General features: G+C 35.4%; 1 pseudogene; it reads left to right on the top strand.

Annotated features, from left to right (window-relative positions):
- Positions 1 to 24840, top strand: part of LOC109269482 (ganglioside-induced differentiation-associated protein 2-like) — a 64291-nt pseudogene extending 39451 nt beyond the window's left edge.
- Positions 24841 to 25166: the final 326 nt, after the last annotated feature.

Raw genomic sequence — 25166 nt, 5'->3', positions numbered from 1 at the left:
GATGTATGTTTTTGTCAGTTGATCATCGATGTTGAAATGTCAGTCAATAGTTTATTGTATAAAAATAGACGAGAGAATGAGGGCAGTCTAATTTAGGTAGTGATAGGAGAGTGGAAGGAAGTGGATGATTTAAAAAATATTGGGAGTTATAGAAAAAGATTTTGTAGTTGCTATGCAGACAGGAAGAGAGTGAGGGGAGCCCTAAGAATGACAGTGAGATTAGAAGAAGGTAGGCCATCTGGGAAGAAAGCAGTTCGCTGGGATATGTATAAGAATCAGAAGGCAGGGGAACCAAGTTGTGTGAAAAGAGGTCTGCTTTAGACAAAATGGGTTTAGCAGGACTGTGAAATTATCTTCAAAGTGAAAATGCTCTATGCTCAATTGTATAAACTGGATTGGAATCTCTCAAAAGACTGGTCGATTGTACCTTCTCCATTTTACCTCCTAAGTTCTCTTTCCAGAATACCTGACATTCTTCTTATTCTTTTAAGTATTCCCAAGCACAACATGATAATGTTTCAATAATATGAAATGCTAATCTCAAATTGCATTTGTTTTAAAAGTTGCAACACTTTTAAACTTAAAACACTTTCGGGGGAGGAGCCAAGATGGCGGAAAAACATGGAAGTTTTTATGTGTCTCTTATCCATGAAATACAGCCAGACCAACACTAAACCATCCTACACACCTAGAAAACTTATTGGAGGATTAACACAACAATCTGCACAACCTGAACCACAGAATTCAGCAGATATGTGGCACAGAGAGGTGAACTTTGGAAGAGAGAAGTTGGCCGTGGGCAGGGATCCCCTTTTGCAAGCATAGACAGGATAGAGACTTGGGGTGGGGAGGGGGGAGAACACGGAAAAACACCCCTCTCCAGAAGCAGCTGGAGAGAAAGTGGGAAATTGGAAACAGCCTCAGGGACTAGACTAAAAAAGACAAAGGAGAAAGGAGAGGGTTAAATTCCATTAAGACTGTAAACAAGGGGAGCGGAAAGGCTGCAACTCCGCAGCTTCATACCAGGCGGTGCTCTGGTGGGAAGGGCGAATCCCCAGGAATAGAGTGGTGTCTGGGAGATTCTTGGGCCACATGGGGAAAAGCAGTTCCACTGCTGGAAGGACACTTGGTAGAGACTGTTGAAGCCACCTGGTCCCAGCCGACCCCAGAGAATGGCCATATTCGCTGGTGCTGGAACAAGGTCATTAAGGGTGAAGCCTGGTGCCAGATATGTATTGTGATTTTCCATAATCCCTGAAACACTGCTGCTACACCATCTCACAAACTTTTTCTGGGGCGTGCTGGCACCTGGTCGCAGTCTTGTGGCACTGGCAACAGCAGGGTCCCACAAGCATTCCTGGGTGCAGCTGGCATTTGGCCATTGTTCGGTGAGACCCTCCCACAGAGAGATGGAACGGGTCAAACCCTCAGTCCTTCAGAATTAAGGGGCTGGGAAAAACAGCCAAATCTGAGACAAAACTCGGGAGAGAGGTACTGTCTGGGGCCTGGTCACTGAGAGTGAAAAAGCGGGGAGTGGAGGAGAGTTTTAAGGCAGAGGACGGGTGCGAGATCAATTGCTGATCTGGGAGAACAGACTGGGTAGCTGGGTGGCGCCATTTTCACCGCGCCCGCACATGCGCATACACACCTAAAAGTGCCACAACAATCCATCCCAGTAGGCTAGCAGCGCCATCTACTGGAGAAAAGAGCCTTTACACTGAGCCCGCCCAACTGGGCCAACCTCGTTCTTTAAGAACACAAGTCTCACCGCCTACATACTTTTTGGACTATAAAGCGCTACATAGTCTTTTAGGGGAAAACGAAGTAATATCAGTCCTATTTCAATCTGTTAGCAGGTCCATCTATTCAATTTTCTTTTTTTTTTCTCTTTATACTATTTTTCTTTTTCTTGAATGCAGAAAGAGAAAAAATTCATTTTTATTTTCAACTTTAATTAAAAATATTTTTCTGTAATTTTTTTACTATATTTTTTACTTTTGTGTAAATTTTTTCAAATTCTATCTTATTTCTATCATTTTATATTAGTCTACTTCAGTGTATTCACCTTTTCAAATTTTCAAATAATTTCTTTTTTTTTCTTTTTCCTTTTTCTTTTTTCTCTTTTTCATTTCTTTTCTTTTTCTTGAATGCATAAAGAAAAACTTCATTTTTAGTTTTAATTTCTATTAAATATTTTTCTTTCATTTTTACTATATTTTTTGGCTTTTATATAAATTTTTTCAAATTATATTTTACTTCTATCATTTTATTTTAGTCTACTACAGTTTATTGACTCTTTAAAATTTACAAAAGATTTTTTTTCTCTTTTTGTTTCTTTTCTTTTTCTTGAATACAGAAAGAGAAAATTTTCTTTTTTATTTTTAATTTTTATTAAAAATATTTTTCTTTAAATGTTTTTCTACTATATTCTTTACTTTTGTGTAATTTTTTTCAAATTCTATTTTACTCCCATCATCTCATTTTAGTTTACTTCAGTGTATTCATTTTTTCAAATTCCCAAACGATTTCCTTTTTCTCCCCCCCTTTTTTTTCCCTAATATGTCAAACCACTTTCAACACCCAGGCCAAAACACATCTAGGATCTAGTACCATTTATTAGATTTGTGTGTGTGTGTGTGTGTTTGTGTGTGTGTCTGTGTGTGTGTGTAATTTTTTAATTTTAATATTTTTTAATTTTAATTTTTTTAATTTAAAATTTTCTACCTCATTAATTCCTTTTCTCCCTTCAAAATGACAAAACGAAGGAATTCACCTCAAAAAAAAGAGCATAAAGAAATGACAGCAGAGATTTAACTAACACAGATACAAGCACAATGTCTGAATCAGAATTTAGAATCACGATAAGAATACTAGCTGGAGTCAAAAATAGATTAGAACCCCTTCCTGCAGAGATAAAAGAAGTAAAAAATAGTGAGAATGAAATTAAAAATGCTATAACGGAGCTGCAATCACAGATGGATGCAGTGGCAGCAAGGATGGATGAGGCAGAACAGAGAATCAGCTATATAGAGGAAAAACTTATAGAGAATAATGAAGCAGAAAAAAAGAGGGAGATTAAGGCAAAAGAGCACGATTTAAGAATTAGAGAAATCAGTGACTCATTAAAAAGGAACAACATCAGAATTATAGGGGTCCCAGAAGAGGAAGAGAAAGAAATAGGGGTAGAAGTGTTATGTGAGCAAATCATAGCGAAAAACTTTCCTAACCTGGGGAAAAACACAGACATCAAAATCCAGGAAGCACAGAGGATCCCCATTAGATTCAACAAAACCCGACCATCCATAAGGCATATCATAGTCAAATTCACAAAATACTCAGGCAAGGAAAGAATCATGAAAGCAGCAAGGGAAAAAAAGTCTCTCACACACAAGAGGACACAGATCAGGTTTGCAGCAGACCTATGCACAGAAACTTGGCAGGCCAGAAAGGAGTGGCAGGATATATTCAATGTGCTGAATCAGAAACATAGGCAGCTGAGAATGCTTTATCCAGAAAGGCTGTCATTCAAAATAGAAGGGACATCAAAAGTTTCCCAGACAAACAAAAACTGAAGGAGTTTGTGACCACTAAACCAGCCCTGCAAGAAATTTTAAGGGGGACTCTCTGAGGGGAGAAAAGATGAATATATATATCAAAAGCCACAAAGATTAGAAAGGACCAGAGAACACCACCAGAAACTCCAACTCTACAAGCATCATAATGGCAATAAATTCATATCTTTCAGTACTCACTCAAAATGTCAATGGACTCAATGCTCCAATCAAAAGACATAGGGTAACAGAATGGATAAGAAAACAAGATCCATCTCTATGCTGTTTACAAGAGACCCACTTCAGACCTAAAGACACCTTCAGATTGAAAATAAGGGGATGGAGAACCATCTATTATGCTAATGGTGAACAAAAGAAAGCTGGAGTAGCCATACTTATATCAGACAATCTAGACTTTAAAATAAAGATTGTATCAAGAGATGAAGAAGGACGTTATATCATAATCAAGGGGTCTATCCACCAAGAAGACCTAACAATTGTAAACATTTATGTGCCAAATGTGATAGCACCCAAATATATAAACCAACTAATCACAAACAAAGACTCACCGATAGTAATACCACAATATTAGGAGACTTCAACACCCCACTCACAGCAATGGACAGATCATCTAAGCAAAAAATCAACAAGGAAACAATGGCTTTGAATGACACAATGGACCAGATGGACTTAACACATATATTCAGAAAATTTCATCCTAAAGCAGCAAAATATACATTCTTCTCCAGTGCACATGGAACGTTCTCCAGAATAGACCATATACTGGGACACAAATCAGCCCTCAGCAAGTAAAAAAAGTTCGAGATCATACCGTGTATATTCAGGCCACAACACTATGAACCTTGAAATCAACCACAAGAAAAAAATTTGGAAAGGTAACAAATACTTGGAGACTGAAGAACATCCTACTAAAGAATGAATGGGCTAACCAAGCAGTTAAAGAGGAAATTAAAAAGTATATGGAAGTCGATGAAAATGATAACACCACAACCCAAAACCTCTGGGACACAGCAAAGATGGTCATAAGAGGAAAGTATATAGCAATCCAGGCCTTCCTAAAGAAGGAAGAAAGATCTCAGATACACAATCTAACCTTACACCTTAAGGAGCTGGAAAAAGAAAAGCAAATAAAACCCAAAACCAGCAGAAGACAGGAAATAATAAAGATTAGAGCAAAAATTAATGCTATCAAAACAAACAAACAAAAAAAAAACCAAAACCCAGTAGAACAGAACAATGAAATCAGAAGCTGGTTCTTTGAAAGAATTAACAAAATTGATAAACCACTAACCAGTTTGATCAAAAAGAAAAAAGAAAGGACCCAAATAAATAAAATCAAGAATGAAAGAGGAGAGATCGCAACCAACACAACAGAAATAACAACAATAATAAGAGAATATTATGAGCAATTATATGCCAATAAAATGGCAATCTGGAAGAAATGGACAAATTCCTATAAAACATACACAGTACCAAAACTGAAACAGGAAGAAATAGAAAATTTGAACAGACCCATAACCAGTAAGGAAATCGAATTAGTAATCAAAAAATCTGCCAAAAAAACAAGAGTCCAGGGCAGATGGCTTTCCAGGAGAATCCTACCAAACAGTTAAGGAAGAGTTAACACCTATTCTCTTGAAGGTGTTCCAAAAAACAGAAATGGAAGGAAAACTTCCAAATTCTTTCTATGAAGCCAGCATTACCTTGATTCTAAAACCACACAGAAACCATACTAAAAAGGAGAACTATAGACCAATTTCCCTGATGAAAATGGATGCAAAAATCCTCAACAAGATGTTAGCCAACTGGATCCAACAATACATTAAAAAAATTATACGCCACGGCCAAGTGGGATTTATACCTGGGATGCAAGGCTGGTTCAATGTCCACAAAACAATTAACGTGCTTCATCACATCAATAAAAGAAAGGACAAGAACCATATGACTCCCTCAATAGATTCAGAGAAAGCATTTGACAAAATACAGCATCCTTTCTTGATAAAAACCATCAGGAAAGTAGGGATAGAACGAGCATACCTCGAGATGATAAAAGCGATATACAAATGACCCAACGCTGATATCATCCTCAATGGGGAAAAAGTGAGAGATTTCCCCCTAAGGTCAGGAACAAAACAGGGATGTCTACTCTTGCCACTGTTATTCAACATAGTATTGGAAGTCTTAGCCTCTGAAATCAGACAACACAAAGAAATAAAAGGCATCCAAATTGGCCAGGAGGATATCAAACTTTCACTCTCACAGAGGACATGATACTCTATATGGGAAATCCAAAAGATTCCACCAAAAACTGCTAGAATTGATTCATGAATTCAGCAAAGTTGCAAGATATAAAATCAATGCACAGAAATCTGTTGCATTCCTATACACCACTAATGAAGAGACAGAAAGAGAAATCAAGGAATCGATCCCATTTACAGTTGCACACAAAAACCATAAACAACCTAGGAATAAATCTAACTAAAGAGGTGAAAAATCTATACACTGAACACTACAGAACAGTTATGAAAGAAATTGGAGAAGACACAAAAAAAATGGAAAAAGATTCCATGCTCCTGGATAGGAAGAACAAATATTGTTAAAATGTCGACACTACCCAAAGCAATCTACATATTCAAGGCAATCCCTATCAAAATAACACCAGCATTCTTCACAGAGCTAGAATAAATAATCCTAAAACTTGTATGGAACCAGAAAAGACCCTGAATAGCCAAAGTGATCTTGAAAAAGAAAACCAAAGCAGGAGGTATCACAATCCCAGACTTCAAGCTGTACTACAAAGCTGTAATCATCAAGACAGTATGGTACTGGCACAAGAACAGACACTCAGATCGATGGAACAGAATTGAGAACCCCGAAATGGACCCACAAACATATGGCCAACTAATCTTTGACAAAGCAGGAAAGAATATCCAATGGAATAAAGACAGTCTCTTCAGCAAGTGGTGCTGGGAAAACTGGACGGTGACATGCCGAAGAATGAACCTGGACCACTTTCTTACAACATACACAAAAATAAACTCAAAATGGATGAAAGACGTCAATGTAAGACAGGAAACCATCAAAATCCTCGAGGAGAAAGCAGGCAAAAACCTCTTTGATCTTGGCCGCAGCAACTTCTTACTCAACACGTCTCCGGAGGCAAGGGAAATAAAAGCAAAAATGAACTACTGGGACCCCATGAAAATCAAAACCTTCTTCACAGTGAAGGAAACAATCAGAAAAACTAAAAGGCAACCGACAGAATGGGAGAAGATATTGCTTTGACCTATCAGATAAAAGGTTAGTATCCAAAATCTATGAAGAAGTTATCAAACTCAACACCCAAAAAACAAATAATCCAGGGAGGAAATGGGTAAAAGACATGAATAGACACTTCTCCAAAGAAGACATCCAGATGGCCAGCCGACACATGAAAAAATACTCAACATCACTCATCATCAGGGAAATACAAATCAAAACCCCAATGAGATACCACCTTACACCTGTCGGAATGGCTAACATTAACAACTCAGGCAACAACAGATATTGGCGAGGATGCGGAGAAAGAGGATCTCTTTTGCATTGTTGGTGGGAATGCAAGCTGGTGCAGCCACTCTGGAAAACAGTATGGAGGTTCCTCGAAAAATTAAAAATAGAACTACCCTACGACCCAGCAAATGCATTCCCGTGCATTTATCCATGGGATACAGGTGTGCTGTTTCAAAGGGACACATGCACCCCCAGGTTTATAGCAGTGCTATCAACAATAGCCAAAGTATGGAAAGAGCCCAAATGTCCATCGATGGATGAATGTATAAAGAAGATGTGGTGTATATATATACAATGGATTATTACTTGGTACTTGGCAATCAAAGAGAATGAAATCTTGCCATTTGCAACTACGTGGATGGAGCTGGAGGGTATTATGCTAAGTGAAATTAGTCAGAGAGAGACAAAAATCGTGTGACTTCACACATATGAAGACTTTAAGAGACAAAACAGATGAACATAAGGGAGGGAAACAAAAATAACATAAAAACAGGGAGGGGGACAAAACAGAAGAGAGTCATAAATATGGAGAACAAACTGAGGGTTACGGGAGGGGTTGTGGGAGAGGGGATAGACTAAATGGGTAAGAGGCACTAAAGAATCTACTCCTGAAATCATTGTTGCACTATCTGCTAACTAATTTGGATGTAAATTTAAAAAACTAAAAAATAAAACAAGTTAAAAAAAACCCTTAAAACCCGTTAAGTCACTTTCAAATACTACCGTCTACATTTTGATTGAGGAAGGTGTTTTAATTTACATTTTGTCCAAAATAAATTTAATTTATATTAATTTCAAAAATACAATAAGAAAATCACACATTATACCAAGGACCAGGAGAATCACAACCTAAATGAGAAAAGACAATCAACTGATGCCAAATCCAGAGTGAAACAAATGTTTGAATTATCTGACAAGGATTTAAAGCAGCCATCATAAAAACGTGTCAGTAAGCAATATCAAACTCTCTTAAAGCAAAGGGAAAATAGAAAATTTCAGGGAAAAATAGTTACAAAAAAGAACAAAATAGAAATTAAATAACTTAAAAATACATTAGCCAAAATAAAAATCTTTCTTAATGCTCTTAATAGTAGAATGTAAGCAACAGAAAATAGAATCAGTGATAAATCAGTAGAATTTGCAATCTGATCAACATAAAGAAAATAGATCCCCTCCCCCGCAAAAAAAATAACTCAGTATCAGAAACTTGTGACACAATAACATAAGATCCAAAATTGTATTATTGGAATCTCAGAAGGATAGGGGAAAGAGTGTGGGACTGATGGAGTATTTGAAGAAATAATGCTGAAAATGACTGAGATATGGTGGGAGACATAAACATACAGATTCAAAAGACTAAGAAATTTCCAGATAAGATAAATTTATAGAAATCTACAGCAAGGCACATTGTAATTAAACTTCTGAAAGTTAGAGAAAGAAAAAAATGAAAGCACCTTGAGAAAAATACCACAATACCTATGGGGTAATGTCAATTCAAAATTACAACAAATTTCTCACCTGGAAATGTGAGGGCACACTGTGGAAAGACTGAAGGAAAGGAAATGTCAACTGTAAATTCTCTACCCAGAAAAACTATCCTTTAGAAAGGGGAAATAAAAACATTCTGAGATAAAACAAACTAAAAGATTTGTAACTAGCGGATTTACCCTTTAACATGGCTGAAAGATATTCTTCAAACAGAAAAGAAAAATGGTAAAAGAAAAATCTTGCAGCATGAGGAAGGACAAACAACAGAAAGAGCCAAAATATGGGTACATACAATAAACTCTTCTTCTCATGAGTTTTATGAATCATATTTGATGATGAAATGAAAATTTTAACACCGTATAATACTCGAGATGATCATATTTAAAAGTGGGGAAGGTAAAGAGATATAAATGAAACTAAGATTTAGACAATTCACTCAAAACAGTAAAATATGGATACCACTAAAGTGTGATAAGTTACATGTGTATACTGTAATATCTACAGCACCAAGAAAACTAAACAGAGATATACTCAATAAATAAATCAAGATGGAAACCTTAAAATTATTCAAAATCCCACAGGGATTCTAACAGAAAACAGAAAACAAATAATTAAATGACAGAATTAAGCTCTTACATATCAATAATTATTTAAATATGAGTACTGGAAGCACACAAATTAAAAGACAGAGATCAGCAGAGTCAATGAGAAAATATGACTGAATTATATGCTATTTAAAAGAAACTCATTTCAAATGTTACAACATGTGTAGGTTAAAAATAAAAGGATGGGAAAAATACCCATGCAAATATTCACTTAAAAAAAAAAGACAGGAGTGGTTTTACTTCATCACATAAATAGACTTCAGAGCAAAGAAAATTACTAGGGACAAAGAAGGGCATTACAAAATGATAAAATGATCTATCAAGAAGTTTTAATGATTTAAATGTATATGTAAAAGAGTCTCAATATACTGAACCCAAATCTGATAAACCTAAAGGGAGAAATATACCATTTCTTAACTATAGTTGAGGACTTAAAAATTCTCCTCTCAGCAACTGATAGAATTGCTACACAGAAAATCAGCAATGATATCGAAGATCTGAACAAAATAATCAGCCAACAGGATCTAATTTATATCGGTCTATCTATCTGTCTATCCATCATCTATATCACTCTAGCCAACAACAGTAGAATATACATTTTTCAAGTATCCATGTCCTAGATTATAAATCAGCTTCAACATATTTAAAATAATACAAAATATTTAAATTTAAATTATTAAATAAGTCATTAAATATATTAATATATTATTAAACTAATAATAAATAGATTAAATTGATATATTACTAAATAAAATAAATTAAATTAACATATTATTAAATATTTAATTTAAATTATTTAAAATAATAGAATATGCTTCTGAATATAATAGAATAACACAAGAATTCAATAGGAGAAAGGAAAAACTATTGATACTTGGAATAATAGCCAAAATTTGGAGAGGGCAGATGTCCTTCAACAGATGAATGGCTAAACAGTGGCACATCCATATCATGGAATAAATCCCACTCAGCAATGAAAAGAAACAGACTTTTGATACACATAACAATTTGGATGGCTCTCCCGTGAATTTTGCAGAGTGAAAGGCTATATATGATACGATTCCATCGATATAATATCTTTGAAATGACAAAATTTTTTAAATAGAGAACAGATTAGTGATTGTCAAGGGTCAGGATGGGGTGAAAGAGGGAGAGAGAAGTAGGTATTATCATCAAAAAACAACAAGAGAGATGAAGGTGGTTATGGAATTCTTCGGTGCCTTAACCATGGTAGTGGAACTTATAAATATAACAAAATTGTATGGAACTACACACACACACACACACACACACACACACACACACAAATGAGTACAAGTAAAACAGGATACCTGAAAATGATCAGTGGATTGTTTTAATGTCAATATCCTAATTGTGATATGGTATTATACAAGTTGTTACCACTGTGGAAAACTAGTAAATGGTACATAGGATCACTCCACGTTATTTCTCAAAAGTGCATGTGAGTCTACAGTTATCTCAGAATAAAAAAGTTTAAGTAATACACACTGCACTTTAATGTGTTACTAATCCCTTGATATAAACATCCGGAATATTATCTACTTCTGGACATAGCTCAATTTAAACATAAAAATTTTTAAAGTATACTTTTAACTGGATTAAACATAAAAACTTTTGTAATGTTTGTTTAATGTTGCCCATGTTTATGTTTTCCAATTTTTTTAAATTTGTTTATTTTTGAGAAAGAGAGTGAACACAAGTGGGGGAGGGACAGAGAGAGAGGGAGACAGAATCCAAAGCAGGCTCCCGGCTCTGAGCTGTCAACACAGAGCCCAATGTGGGGCTGGAAACCACAAACTGAGAGAGCATGACCTGAGCCAAAGTTGGACGCTTAACTGAGCCACACAGGCACCCCCGTGTTTGAATTTTAAGGCACTGATTTGAAGATGTCTACTCCGTTTCAAAATTAAACTACTATCTGCTTATGACTTAGTCATAAGCACCTCATAACAAATTTTAACTGTATATAACTTTGGTATACTACAACGAACACATATATGTACATATGTTTGGTTAAGTATATTTAAAGTTAGCTATCTCTTCTTTTTCAAATTTATAAATAGGCAGAACGAGTTTGTCAGATTTGGGGTAATAACAAAGCAGTGGGGTATTGTTGCAAAATTGAAATTTTGTTTTAAAATTCTTTGCTAGTGGAATGGAGGTGTAAGAATTGGCAGCTTCAGCTCTTGTAGTATGTTATCACCACACTGTCAGAAAGAGTGCACGCGTGCCAGCTCTGACGAAACCGGGTGTGTTGTAAATCAAGCATGAGCCATGGGTTTCTCCTGCCAACAACGCATTTCAACTCTTACCTTATTACCGCATTTCTTGGACGCTACAGGATAATATCTTTTAAGCTTTTTACTGCTTGTGTGTGAAATCTCAAATAACCTAGCCAAATGTAGTGAAAATTCAGGCTGCATTGGTTTACTGAATACTGATCTTTGAAAGTTTGAATGTACAAATCCTTATCTATCAATAAGGTCAATGAGATCTCACCCGTCACCTTGACAGAGCATTTTTTCATTGTGTAGATTGTTTTTTTAAGAGGTTCAGTAAAACATGCCACGTCACATAAAAATCACTTTCTCTCAAATACCTTCTGTAAATATTGAGTTCGCTGTGAGCTATTTTGCATGGTATGCATAAGTATTATATAGAAACAAGACATGTCTCAATTTTGGAAATTATGTTTTCTTCAAAGAAATTAAACAGAAAACGGACTTAATGATATTAGAAAAAAATGCTAAGGTATATTTACAAGACAAGTTTGTTATAAGAGCCTCGCATAAATGAAAAAAAAACACATTAAAAATTTCTGTAGGGAGGAGCAAGGTCAACCATCTTATAATAAGTAGATAGTGCATGACAAGAGGAACATATGTCAAAAACTTACTTTATTTACCTTTCATTAGAATGCTGTCCTATGGGAAGTTTAAATACTCCAGGAGAGGGATAGGATCTTTTTCATGTTAACTAATCCAGACAAAAGTGAATAGAGATTTGCTTTCTTCAGCATTTATTGATATTAATTGCTTTATTGAACTAGCTGTGGGAACAGGGATTTCCCAATGCCAGCATAAAGGATCATTATTTATAAGCTAACTGATCCCACAAATTCTACACTTAGCTCAACATTTCCGTTGGAAATACTGAAAGAATCTTTTAAAAAATGTTGTTATATTTCAGCCTTCATACTGTATGCTAAATTACATAAGCTAAATGATAAAACATTTTCCAGGAAAGGGGAATTTTAAAGTCTCACATACTAGGCTTCAAATCAAGTTCTGAAGCTATTATTATTACGTTTTTCTTCCATTTATTTTTAATTCTTCCCCTTTGGCTTTGTCTTACAGGTGTCCCTAGTTACAGCCATCAGTAAAAACAAAACACATGTGTAGGCTATAAATCTGTATTTGTGCTAATTCATAGGAGAAAAATATCTTCAGTTCTTCCTTCCAATTTCCTTTCCTTTTACCACTTAGAAGCTCTCTAAAGGGCTCTGAGCTTATGATTACAGAAACCAAATTCTGTCCCACGTGATAGGTTAACACAAAAGTTTCTGCGTGTCATTTCTCACTGCAACTATAGATGTCAAGGTGGAAATCCCCAGGTTAATTTAGAACATAAAAGAATTTTGAAACGGAATCGATATTTGGTAAAAGGGAGGAGATGCCAGTTTAGCCTTCTTGTAGAAACCACACAAAGTTCAGTCAATCAGACCAATATCAAATACTAGCACTAACTTTTCACATTGGGAAGTCCTAACCTTGAATGTCAAATAGTTAATAAGTTTCCCAGGCACCAAAAGGGAGGCTGTTATAATTTTGTGCAGATATTCATATTATAAATGTGCCAGAGGCAATGCTAAAGCCAAGGTAGAATTGGTTATTTGCTTGTAAAGTCTAATTTGAGTGTTTAATAGATCAGCTGTTTTAAATCACATCATGTTGAAATGTGATACGCAAATTGTCAGCTTGGAGTGTTTTTCTTCCTTCTTCACTTTTATTTTGATAAAATAATAATTGAGTCTCTAACATGGTTCTTTAGTCTTGAAATAACAATACCAACAGCTAGCAACAAGCATCAGGGCTGTTGTATGTTATAATTTGATAAATCACTGTTTCGTGTTTATATTTTATTTTCAAATCATTTCTTTCTCCAGTGATAGAGGGATACAGTCTTTTGTGAGGGAAAAGTATTTTTACTAATACAAGTATGTATCTGAATAGTCATCTAAAAATTGGAGACATGAATTTATATAGTGCTTGCAGGGTGTCTTAGATTTGATTATGAAGTTATTCCATGAGTGGGTCTTGCCAAGACTATCACAGAATCAATGGACTGGACTTATTAGGTCATCATCCCTTACTAACAGTATAGAGTTCTCAAAAGCTTTATTAGGTGCAATTGTAAGTGGCTCAGACAAGAGGTTTCAATCATTTCTTTTAGAGATGATTCTACAGCTTCAGAAATTTCATTGGCAAGAAATGATTCCCAATGCTTAGATGGATGTGTCATTTTTCTCTTAGAACACTTGCAATCAATCCTGCCCCTTACCTCCCACCAACCACAAAGTCTTTGCCTGTATTGTTCTTCTTATTCTTTTTTATTTATTTATTTTTTATTTTTTTTGGTTTCCACACTCTTTCACCCAGTAAATTTTGCCCACATGACCTAATACCCACGTAAGAAAAAAAAAAGTCAAAATTGGACCAGTTTGCATGAAGAGGGATTAGAATGAGTTGAAGTAAACCGTGGAAAGAGAATATTTAGCTTGGCTTAAACCACTGCTATAATCACTTAAACATGAACAATAACCCATTTGGAAAATATCAGAAACTGTTTTATATCACAGACATATCATTAGGCCCCCATAACATTCCAGAAACCTGCCCTTTTCAACCCCAGCCTACCCCCAGAGAGACTGTCTATTTCAATAATAGCATTCTCGAAAGAGATTTTGAACATTATTTTATTTTTTAACTCACAAAGATAAGACAGTAGGGTAAGGGTATTGTCTTGAGGTCCTTCTCTTTCGAGAATGGAAGCTTTGAGAAACTGTTGCAAGCCAATAGGGAGGCTCTCCACAGTGCTTAGGGAAAGCTCCTTGTGAGCCAAGAGTCCCACAGTGGGCCTTTTTTCAGCCTATAAACAATACAGCTATGAGTTTCAGTGGGTTAAGCATCAGGCTGGAAATTTGTAATAACATGAGTTCTGATTCCAGAGCTATAATTTACTGGCTTGTTGAGTGACAATGGGCACATAACTTCACTGACATGCCTTTTCTAAAGTTTAGTCTTGAAATTTGTATTAGTTACATATTTGATCATCATAAAATATATCATCCTAAGAAGAAAAGAAAAAAAATCTATAAAGAAAACTAATTTAAAACAAAAAGGCTAAGTAGATGTTCTGTAAACATAAAAAGTGTATGCTTTAATTAAATGCAATAAGCCACTCGGCACCTTTAAAAAAAAAAAGAGCTGGCAGCCTCTTAAGCTATAAAATATTTAAATATATTGTTTAACTTAAATATTTAAAAGTGTGCCTTGCTGTAAAATTAATAAACAAATAATGATATCAGAATGTAGTTCAGAAAAGAAATCAAAAGAATTTGGAATATGATTAAATTGACATCAAGATTCAATAGTTTCTTGCATTCATTCTTACTAAATGATGCTAAAACATTAGTTAAATATTTCTACCTAATGAATATTTGCCTTTATTCAATGCTAAAATTATTTCCTTTTTGACTAAAATGTTAAATTAAAACCTTAAATAGAACCATTTTAGAAGACTATGCAATGTGATTATATAGAATTTTTCTAAATTTCTAAGTAATGGAGAAATTTACAAGTCAGAATCAATAAGTTTTATAACATCAAATGGAATTTTTACATTTCAAAGCAACCTATTAAAATTTGAAAGTAACCAGAAACTAAGGAAATATCTACAGTTCATCAAATAGACAAGTAGTGTTATTCTTAATTTATAAAAAACTTGTTGAATCCAATAAAAAAGACCAATATCCAGTACAATATTGAGCAAAATACATGAACAGGCAATTCACAAAGCAAGAAATAGGGTTACCGAATATATTATTAAAAAATTATTCTCATCAGTAATGCAGTAAATTTAAATCAAGTTTATTTTTTTAGCCAAAAAATATATTTTTCTGGGATAGGTGACTTATAAACTACTGGAAGGCATATACGTTTTTATAAACTTTATGGGAAAGTGGAAATAGTTGCAAATGTTTACTAAAAATTTAAAATTTGTTGGTGGCGCCTAAGTGGCTCAGTTAGTTAAGTGTCTGACTTAGGTTCAGGTCATGATCTCGCGATTTGTGGGTTCCAGCCCCATGTAGGGCTCTGTGCAGACAGCTCAGAGCCTGGAGCCTGCTTCGGATTCTGTGTTTCCCTCTTTCTTCCCCTCCTCCGCTCACACCCTGTCTTTCTTTGTCTCTCAAAAATAAGTGTTAATTTTTTTTTTACTTTAAAATTTGTTATGCATAAACTTTTGTATCTTTTTGCATTAATTCCACTTCTAGAAACTTAGCTTAAAAAATTTCAGGCACTCAAAGATTCAAGCACGAACATGTTTATTGCAGGATTATTTATAACAGTGAACCTTTGGAAAAACCAAATGCTCTTTTATAAACAGGATGATCGGTTGAATTCAAGCCCATGGATAGTGCTTCATAATAGAATAGTATGAGCTCAACTGAAAATATGCTAGAATGAAAAACAAATATTATGTAGAACAGTTACATTAGAAAATAGCCTGATAAGGGGCTCCTGGGTGGATCAGTCCGTTAAGCATCCCACTTAGGCTCAGGTCATGACCTCATGGTTCCATGAGTTTGGGCCCTGTGACTGTCTTTGTGCTGACAGCTCAGAGCCTGGAGCCTGCTTCGGATTCTGTGTCTCCCTACCTCTCTGCCCCTCCCCTACTCACATTCTCTCTCTCTCTCTGTCTCTCAAAATTAAATAAACATTAAAAAAAAAGAAAATAGCCTGATGAAATTTTATTTACTCCATAATGTGCTTTGTACTTAAGCAGTTACATATATATATATATATTAAAAAAAACTTGAAAAAATAAATCACAGTATCAGTAGTGATTTTCCCAAGAGGAGGATTATGGTATATTCTTTTTTTTTTCCCAAAATGTCTATTATTAGAATCTAGTACTTTTATAACTGGAGAAGAAAAACATATTTTTTAGACATGGTTTTTAAGGAGTCCTTAAATTTATGGTCACATGATATCAAAATGAATAGAAATAAAACGTACACACACATAGAGTACACACTTAAGTGGATGTAATTAACAAAATATCTTTTCCTCACACAAGTGAAATTTTGGTTTGTTTTGTTTATTGTCAAAGTCATGTTTTCCAGTTTAAACAAACATATCTTTGTTTAAAAAAAAAAAGAAGGAAAAATGTTAAATGGCCATGGTTTGCAATCGCTAATTCATGCTTGGATTCCTACATGGTTCTGGGGAAAAAATGCCTTCTAAAAACTCAGAATAATACAATAGATGGACACCTCCCCAACAGTGGGGTTGTTTAGTTAGGACCCCTTCTGCTTATTCTCTGAGTCTGTGATGACCTGGAATGCAACATTCTTTAAGATCACCACCTTTTTCTCTTAGGAGCAAAAGGAAAAAAAAAAAAGATGGAGAAGGAAAGAAAACGTAGTTCATTTCAAAGGGGTAAGTGATGAGAATTGAGTCAACAGGGACAGATATGGAGGAAGAGAAATTGTTTTGATCAACTTCGATTTATTATGTCTCCACACAAGGAACAGAGTATAAGCTAAACCATGTGTGAAAAGGCAACTGGGCCCCAAAGCAGCAGCAACTTCTTCACTTGAGAGGACTTAACTGGTCTTTGCAAACTGTTCAGTTTGGTTCCTGACCAAGAAAAAAGACTCTTTTTCTCCTCCTCCCACACGACGTGCTGCACAAACACCCAGTTCTATGACTTTATTGTTTCCTGCACAGTGACTTTTCATGCCTGCCTACCTTATTCACAATCTCGTGATTCCACCCCCAGGCCTCCTCCACTTCCTTTGCACATGCCAATTGCTGCGCTGTGGGTTCAGGGACAGATCTTGCCCAACCTGCCTGGAAAGGACACTCCTAGACTAGCCCTGGGCTGTTGGTTGTATGTCCTTACTGTAAGATTAAAGAACAGTGAAATGATATCGTTGTTTCAAGTCAGTGAGCTCCATAATCATTTAATGAGGTTTTTCAAAAACAACTTCCAAATAGGGCTTTGGATGCTTACAGAACTGCGCCAAGGCTGTCCTACGAGAAAAGTCAAATTTGACTTTGTGGCCATTTACCTTCATTTTCTGCCAAGTTTGTCCCCTCTCTGTAGTATTATCTGGCATTCTATTATTACAGGGTCTCCTTATCCTCAGGTTAGATAATGCTGAGAACAGATTCACTGATGAAATTTCACAATCACTCTGGGTATTGGTATTTAGAGAAAGTATTCTTGACACCAACATGAATTTAAGATGGAAAATAATGACATTAAAATACTGGAATGATAAGCAGTGCTTCAGGACAAGCTCACTGCTAATAATTTTGCTCAACTAATCATCAAGTGTTTATTTAGGACCTAACGTATTGTTGCTCCTGCCATAGTTTCCAAGAGGACATTGTCACACTTGACTTTCCTGGCTTTTGAAAATTGAGATTCTCAGCCTAGCTCAAAATAGAGAACTCAGTGTAGGGCTGTAACACATCTTAATGCATGATGGATGACAGAATGAACTAAACATATGTATGTGTTTGTATATATGTATCTATATATGTGTGTAAATGAATATGTAAATAAGTGTATATGTGTGTATATATACATAAAATGAGCAGACACCTCATGGAGATATTTCTTATCCCACAATTATTTTGCTGAATGGTTATTCCATGGTATATATAAACAATGATATTAAAATAAAAACTGATGGTCTGAAAAATATTTCATCAATGATTTCATGTGTGCTTCTGCAAAAGTAAGCTGATCTCAAGTTCTCTTTCTTTTCCATTTCTAACATCTTTTTAAAAAGTAGGAAAAAGCTCAAATCATGAAAAGTGACTGGTACTGAATATGTTTCATGAACTTCACTGAAGTCAAATTCGAGTGACAACATTAAGGGAAATCATGCTTTATAATTTCAGGCGGACACTCTAGTGTGCCTGCTTTGGCCTTGGGCCATTGAATGCCTGTCAGAGGAAAGTGACTTGGGCAGGGCATAACCTCCAGATACGCATCATGATCCTCTTTGAATGCATTGGGTGAGGAATATGCTCAGGAAGGGATTCTTTCTGCATCTAATCTCCTACTTTGATAATAGAGAAAAAGTGCATCTGTTAATCACCGGATTTCTATCTAGGTCTGCTACTAACAAGCTGTGACAAACACCTCAATTCCTTTGGTTTAAATCTTTCTTTTAAATTATTTTTATATACTCCTGAATCTGACAGGGTCCCCAAATGAAACATATACCACATTCCAAATTTGATGTGTCCAGAGGGTTTCTTTATAGATAAACCATTTACAAAGGTTCAGTGTAGGGGAAGCAGGAGAGATTGTCCGGGCTGGTGGTGGCACCAGGTTTATGCTGATGGCAATTAAAGAAACCCAAGAGGAAGAGTCCCTAGTGTCAGCAACCAATCCTAATGACTGAATGTTTTGAATACCACGAATTGTCCACTTCAATAGACTATTTTTCTTTAGTAGAATAACTGATTAAATCACCCTGATGTCTCAGATCCATTTTAGAAAGTAACTCTCTACCATTGAATGTGGATGAATATAAAGTGGAAACAGAAGAGGATGTCGTTGCAAATATTCTGGTTAAAGTTAAGGCAACAGGTAACTATTTGCATTTCCTCTCTACCTGGAATGTCTCACATTGGGCCTTACAATATACAATATAATACTGTGTTTGTTCCCACTTATTGCATAAATCTCTTTTGATACCTCAGGCAAAATAACTTTGGATTAAGCTTTATTTTAAATCGAGTAAGTATGAATTAATAAACTATATAATTTTCATAATTAAAAAAATTGTGTTAATACTTACTTGGTAGAAATATGGGGGACCATTCTTATATCATGCTTGATATTGAAACTAGAATACAATTGTTGAATTCCCTTTGTTCAAGAGATTTAAAAGTGGGAATGGATACAGTACCATAACGGGTTAGTCTCACTTTTTAAAAAAGATGGGCATTTCTAATAGTAATAATTGACTAAATTGTTTTAAAGTGCTTACAATCTATTTTAAACACTTCCAGACTCATTTTAACAGGAAACCTTGTAGAACAACTGAAAGCTCACTGGTGCTCACAACCTTAATTTGCTTCTATGCTGCTGCCAATAACTACTTTTCCAAAATTTTGGTGCTTAATCTTATCTGGGATTTTTTGCTTTCGGCTTCAAAAGAGCTGCAACATCAGTTTTTATGTGCAAAGCTTTTCAGGACACTTTAGTCACTAAGTCCTGACAGAAGCATAATATGTAAGGACACTGCCATTGGCTGCCTAGACAGGGGAACCAAGGAACTAAATGATCTTTAAGATTCAGTCATCCCTAAAATTGCAGCACCCTCCTGATTTTTTTCTTGTGGTTGGCCATCTGTCCATCTTTTCCTGTTTTTTGTTTTGTTTTGTTTTTGTTTTAATCCTTTACTACAGTATAAACAGAATCCCCAAATAGAGTGAAGGTAGGAAAACGAGGACCCTCAGTGACTGAAGTTCATGCTCTAGATGAGATATTCTGTTGAGACTAGGCATGATATATAAAAAGATCACTTAACGCTTGCTTTTTCCATCCTCAGAAAAGAGTAAGTAGCTCCGTTAACTGGAAATCTTCTAAATCAGTGCTTCTCAAACTTCCACATGAATACAAATCCCCATGGGATCCCATGAACCAGCAGATTCTGATTTAGTAGGTCTGGGGGAGGGTAAGGCCTGAGATTCTGCATTTCTCACAAGCTCCCAGGTGATGCTGATGCTGCCAGCCCAAGGAACAGACTTCAAGAGTAACATGGTTCTAAACTATTCTCCTCCTATCTTTATATCTAAATTTAAAGAGATCTTGGCTTTCTAAATGTGAATCATGTCTCCGTACATTCTTCCAGTTCCTGATTTCTAAAAATAAAATTGGACCAAGAACTGGAAGGGGTATTTTAGATTCCCGAAAGTTAGATTAAATTAAGATCAGGAAAACTCTTCACAAATGCACTTCAGAAGGCCCTTAATCCCAGATCACTTTCTGAACCATCCCATTCCAAACTGAAGTCAGCTCCTTTAGGGAATGATGTCTAGCGTTTGCCTCTCTTCTCCCCCTTACTGACTGTACCTCTCTTCTACAATCTGCCGAAATACTGCATCCCCACATTTCTTGGTCTCTTCCCGGGCTTATGTAGATCCCACAGAGGTACCCTTTCACATATGTAGACACAATGGGTGAATTGTATGTTAAATAGGAAAGAATCTTTATCATTCACAGTTACAGGAAATCCCCGACTCAGGGCAATATGTATGTGATATCTGAATACACAATCAGACCCTTTGAATAGCATTACATTGTAGGAGCAACAAACACAGCAAAGACTCCACAAAAGCTGTCTTTTTCCAAGTATTCACAATGCAAATGAGCCATGATGAAGGAGAAAATCTGGTTAAAATCACCCACTAACTGGATACGCATATCCACCTTTTATCTTCTATTTCAATTTTCCAATTTAATGGCTGGCATCTGTTAGAAAAGAAAATGTAATGGCCAATGCTGTGGAATTAAATCCGTACCCCCCAAATTTATTAGAGGCTTTCCCCTCCACCCTCAAAAATCTGATACACTGATTAAAATGCTTAGCTTTGTTTTTAAACAGAGTCTGGGAATACAACTTAGGGAAGATTATCTCTGAAGTCTCTGTATTGCTCTAGGAAATTCTGAAGATATGAAAATGATCTCTATTTTGGGATTATTTACTAATGAAATCAGCATTGTCGTGCTTGTAGAAAATACTACCACCACCTACTGGCATATATTGTACATAATATTGAAAAAGCTTCTAAATCATTTGAACAGTACCAAATAAGAGTATGGACAGAGAAAATAATTATTGCCATTTTGCTCCAACTTTAATTTCAAATTTAGTCAAATAATTCTGTTATCCTTTGGATAATATAACATTTCCTTTTATTGTCTGAATATGTAAACTAAAAGAAAGAAAGGGGCAAACATAAAATATTTAACCAAAGAACTAAGGTATATCTATATTGTTGAAATGACAAATGCCTTTGTCTTTCACCTGTTGCTAAGTTCATTTTTCTTTTTATTGGAAATTTATTTCATTAAACTCAGAATAAAGGGGGAGGTTTGTGGCAATGTGGCAATTCAAAAGCCATTCGTACACATAGCCATGAGAAATTCTTTACAATCAATACAAAAATATTGAAGCAGAATATAAAGATATATACAAATCCCCTTACAATTTCAGCTGTGATTTTGATAAAGAAAAACAGCTAAAAGATTACATGTACACTAAGCTTTTTGAAATTTTCATTCCATAGTTAACTCTCATTATCTTTTAGATTAGCATTAAATTATTTGCTCTTTTTACAGTCTCCCTTGGGAAAGAATTAAATCCTTGTGTTATTTTTTCAGTGGTTATTTTGAACTTTATCCTCAGACAATCTAGTCTTCGGTACTACAAATTCCCTACAACTAAAGAAACTACTTCTTGCATAGAATCTATTTTCTTGTTCAATGGTTTAATATTTTGCATCAATGAGCTAGACTCACAAGAAGGATATGGAATTAAAAGCATGGGTCTTCTTCCCAAAACTTTACTGTGACACCCCTATTTGTTACAATTATGGAATGGACAACTTACCACTTTAATGATTATTTATAATGATATCTATATGTGTAGATGTATCCATATATACATATATATGTATATATGTATATATGGATAGATTTAGATGGATTAATGATGATATATTTATTTATTGTCAGTGTGTTAAAGAAACCTTTTTTTGGAGGCTAAACATAAATTTTAAAGAAAAGTGAAAAACTTTTCACATTTAATTGCAGTTACATATTGAAAGTAGATCTTATTTTTGTTATTTTTGCCATGGATATGAAAATGTTTGTAGAAAATATAGTAACTCATTTCCTATCATCTTATTTGAATTATAATCAGCTCCCTACCAGCTTAGTGATTGTTCAATGCCCTTTAGAAAAAATTTTATTGTTCCACAAAATACTGCTTCCAGCACATTGATAATTAAGGATTTATTGTGAAATATTGAATTACTGGCTTTGTTGGACTATTCCTTTGACAATTGAATTTTTGTTTACTTGCCTACTGTTTCACTTTTTAATATCTGACACTACTTTTTCTCCATTTATTTAATAAAGAGTCACTGATTCTCTACAATGTGCCCAGCAATTGTGTTAGAATACCTGATTCAGGGGTGCCTGGGTGGCTCCACCAGTAAGCGTCCGACTTTGGCTCAGGTCATGATCACATGGTTTGTGGGTTAGAACCCCACATTAGGCTCTGTGTTGACAGCTCAGAGCCAGCAGCCTGCTTCAGACTCTGTCTCCTTTTCTCTCTGCCTCTCCCCCACTCACTCTCTATCTCTTTCTGTCTCTCAAAGGTGAATAAATGTTAAAAAAAAAATAGCTGATTCAGTGGTGGACATGTGAGACAGACAAGCCCTTTGACCTGTTGGAGACAGAGTGATGGAGGAATGCAATAAACAAGTAAAGCAATAAAGAAAATAAAAGGACACATAACTGTAAGTGAAGTGGAATGTAAGGGAGCAAGTAGGTAGGCTTCTTAGAATGTGGTCAGGAAAGGTCTCTTCAGAGCATGATCACTGAGCTAAAAGAAAGACAAGAGCCCAACCATGCAGAGTTCAGTTTTGTGGGATTGTTGAAGGTTACATGTTTGAGGTTACTATACTAGCTATTAAAGGGTATTAAAATATGCTTCTCTTCTATTGTATGCAAAAGACTCACGATGAAGCTATTATAATTCCAAAATCTATTTCAACAAGGGTTGAGCGAATATTTTCAACAAGATTTGAGTTAGAATTTTTACAAAAATTTGAATGACAGTGTTATGGCTGAATTGTATCCCCCTGCAATTCATATGTTGAAGCCCCAACCCCTACCCCCGTACTTTCAGAATGTGATGGTATTTGCAACTAGTAGATAAATAAGCTCTGGAGATCTAATGCCACAGAATAGTGATTATAAGCAACAACATTTTAGTATAAACTTCAAAGTTGCTAACACACACACACACACACACACACACACACACGATAATTATGTGACAATGATAGAGGTATTAGCTAATACTATGGTGTAATCATGCCACAATACATAAGTGTCTCAAATCGACACAGTGTACACCTTAAATTTATACAATTATAAATTTATGTCAATTATATCTCAATAAAATTTAAAAAAATTTTAAATAACATGAATGTATTTGGAAAGAGGACCTTTATAGAGATAATCAAGGTAAAATGAGGTCATATGGATAGGCCCTAACCCAATATGACAGGTATGCCTATATGAAGAAGAGATTATGACACAGATACACAGAGGGAAGACCATGTGAAGACACTGAAGAAAGACAGCCATCTACAAGAAAAGGAGAGTAGCCTTAGAAAAAACATCAGCTCTGCCAACACCTTGATCTTGGACTTCTAGACTTCAGAACTGTGATGAAAATTTCTGTCTAATTCCTCACTCGGTGGTACTTTGTTAGGCAGCACTAGCAAACTAATTCTGATTGGATTTGCAAAACATGGAGGAATAAAAGGAATTAGTTAAAAGGAGTGTATGGTCTATGTAGCAAGGACAGTGTGCAGAAAGTCATAGAAGGAAAGAAAAGTGAATTATCAAAAAAATTATGTCCAGTTAGGTTGGGTGGAAGTGGTAAGTGAATGGAAGGGAGTAAGGAAGATAAATTTGGAAAATTTAAAGATATTTTTTTTTCTTTGTTTGGCAATCAAGATCTTCTTTGTTATTATATGAAAGAAGATCTTGATTGCCAAGCAAAGAAAGAGGTTTTAACCCCTTTCTCTGAACATGAAGAAATCTATTATTTTCCCTAAAGTAAATCCTAGTTATAAAAACAGATAAAAGCACAGCTACTATGGGCGAGGTGGGTGCCACGAACCTTGCGCCTCTGCTTCTCTCGTCATCATCGCAGCCTATCTGAGGAACCTTGGAGATCAGTACAATATTTTGAACACCATTGCAATAAAGAGTTGAACTTTATTATTTTTTTTAGTTGAATTTTATTAGTATGCAATTTGAGCCATGAAGGGAGGTTGCGGTGGGTTGTAACGCTGTATGCAATTTCTTGCTCCCATCCTATCCTATAAAGGGTTAATATACTCTCATCTGCAACAGGTGCTGTGCTGCGCCCTGTCAATGGGGGAGGTTCACAGCCCTACCACAGCAATGTTGGGTTTGGTGTTGCAATAGGGTTTGGCCAATGTAATGTGAGCAGAACTACCATGTACCCCCCTAAGCAGAAGCTTTAAGAGACATCTTAAACTACTGTTAAGAAAGTTTAGAACACTTCTGCCTGTTCTCTTGCTCTTTTTTCTCTGCCATAAGAATATTATGTCACACATAGTGGCTATTCCCTTAGCAAGCGTCTGACATAAGAAGATAACTGGAACACCAGACAACCATCATGTTGAAGTGAGCAAGAAATACACATCTTTTAAAAGCCACTGGAATTTGGGGACAGTTTATGATTGCATCAGAATTGATTAATACAGTGTTTATTAGAGAAATCAAGCAAATGAAACAAATCAAAGCAAGGATATATTTTTGCTTAAAACTGTATTTAGCAAAAGGTTCT

Source organism: Panthera pardus, unplaced genomic scaffold, assembly GCF_024362965.1.
Source record: "Panthera pardus isolate Hobbes unplaced genomic scaffold, ASM2436296v1 HiC_scaffold_10, whole genome shotgun sequence".
Lineage (NCBI taxonomy): Eukaryota > Metazoa > Chordata > Mammalia > Carnivora > Felidae > Panthera > Panthera pardus.
This window is presented reverse-complemented; position numbering and strand designations above follow the sequence as displayed.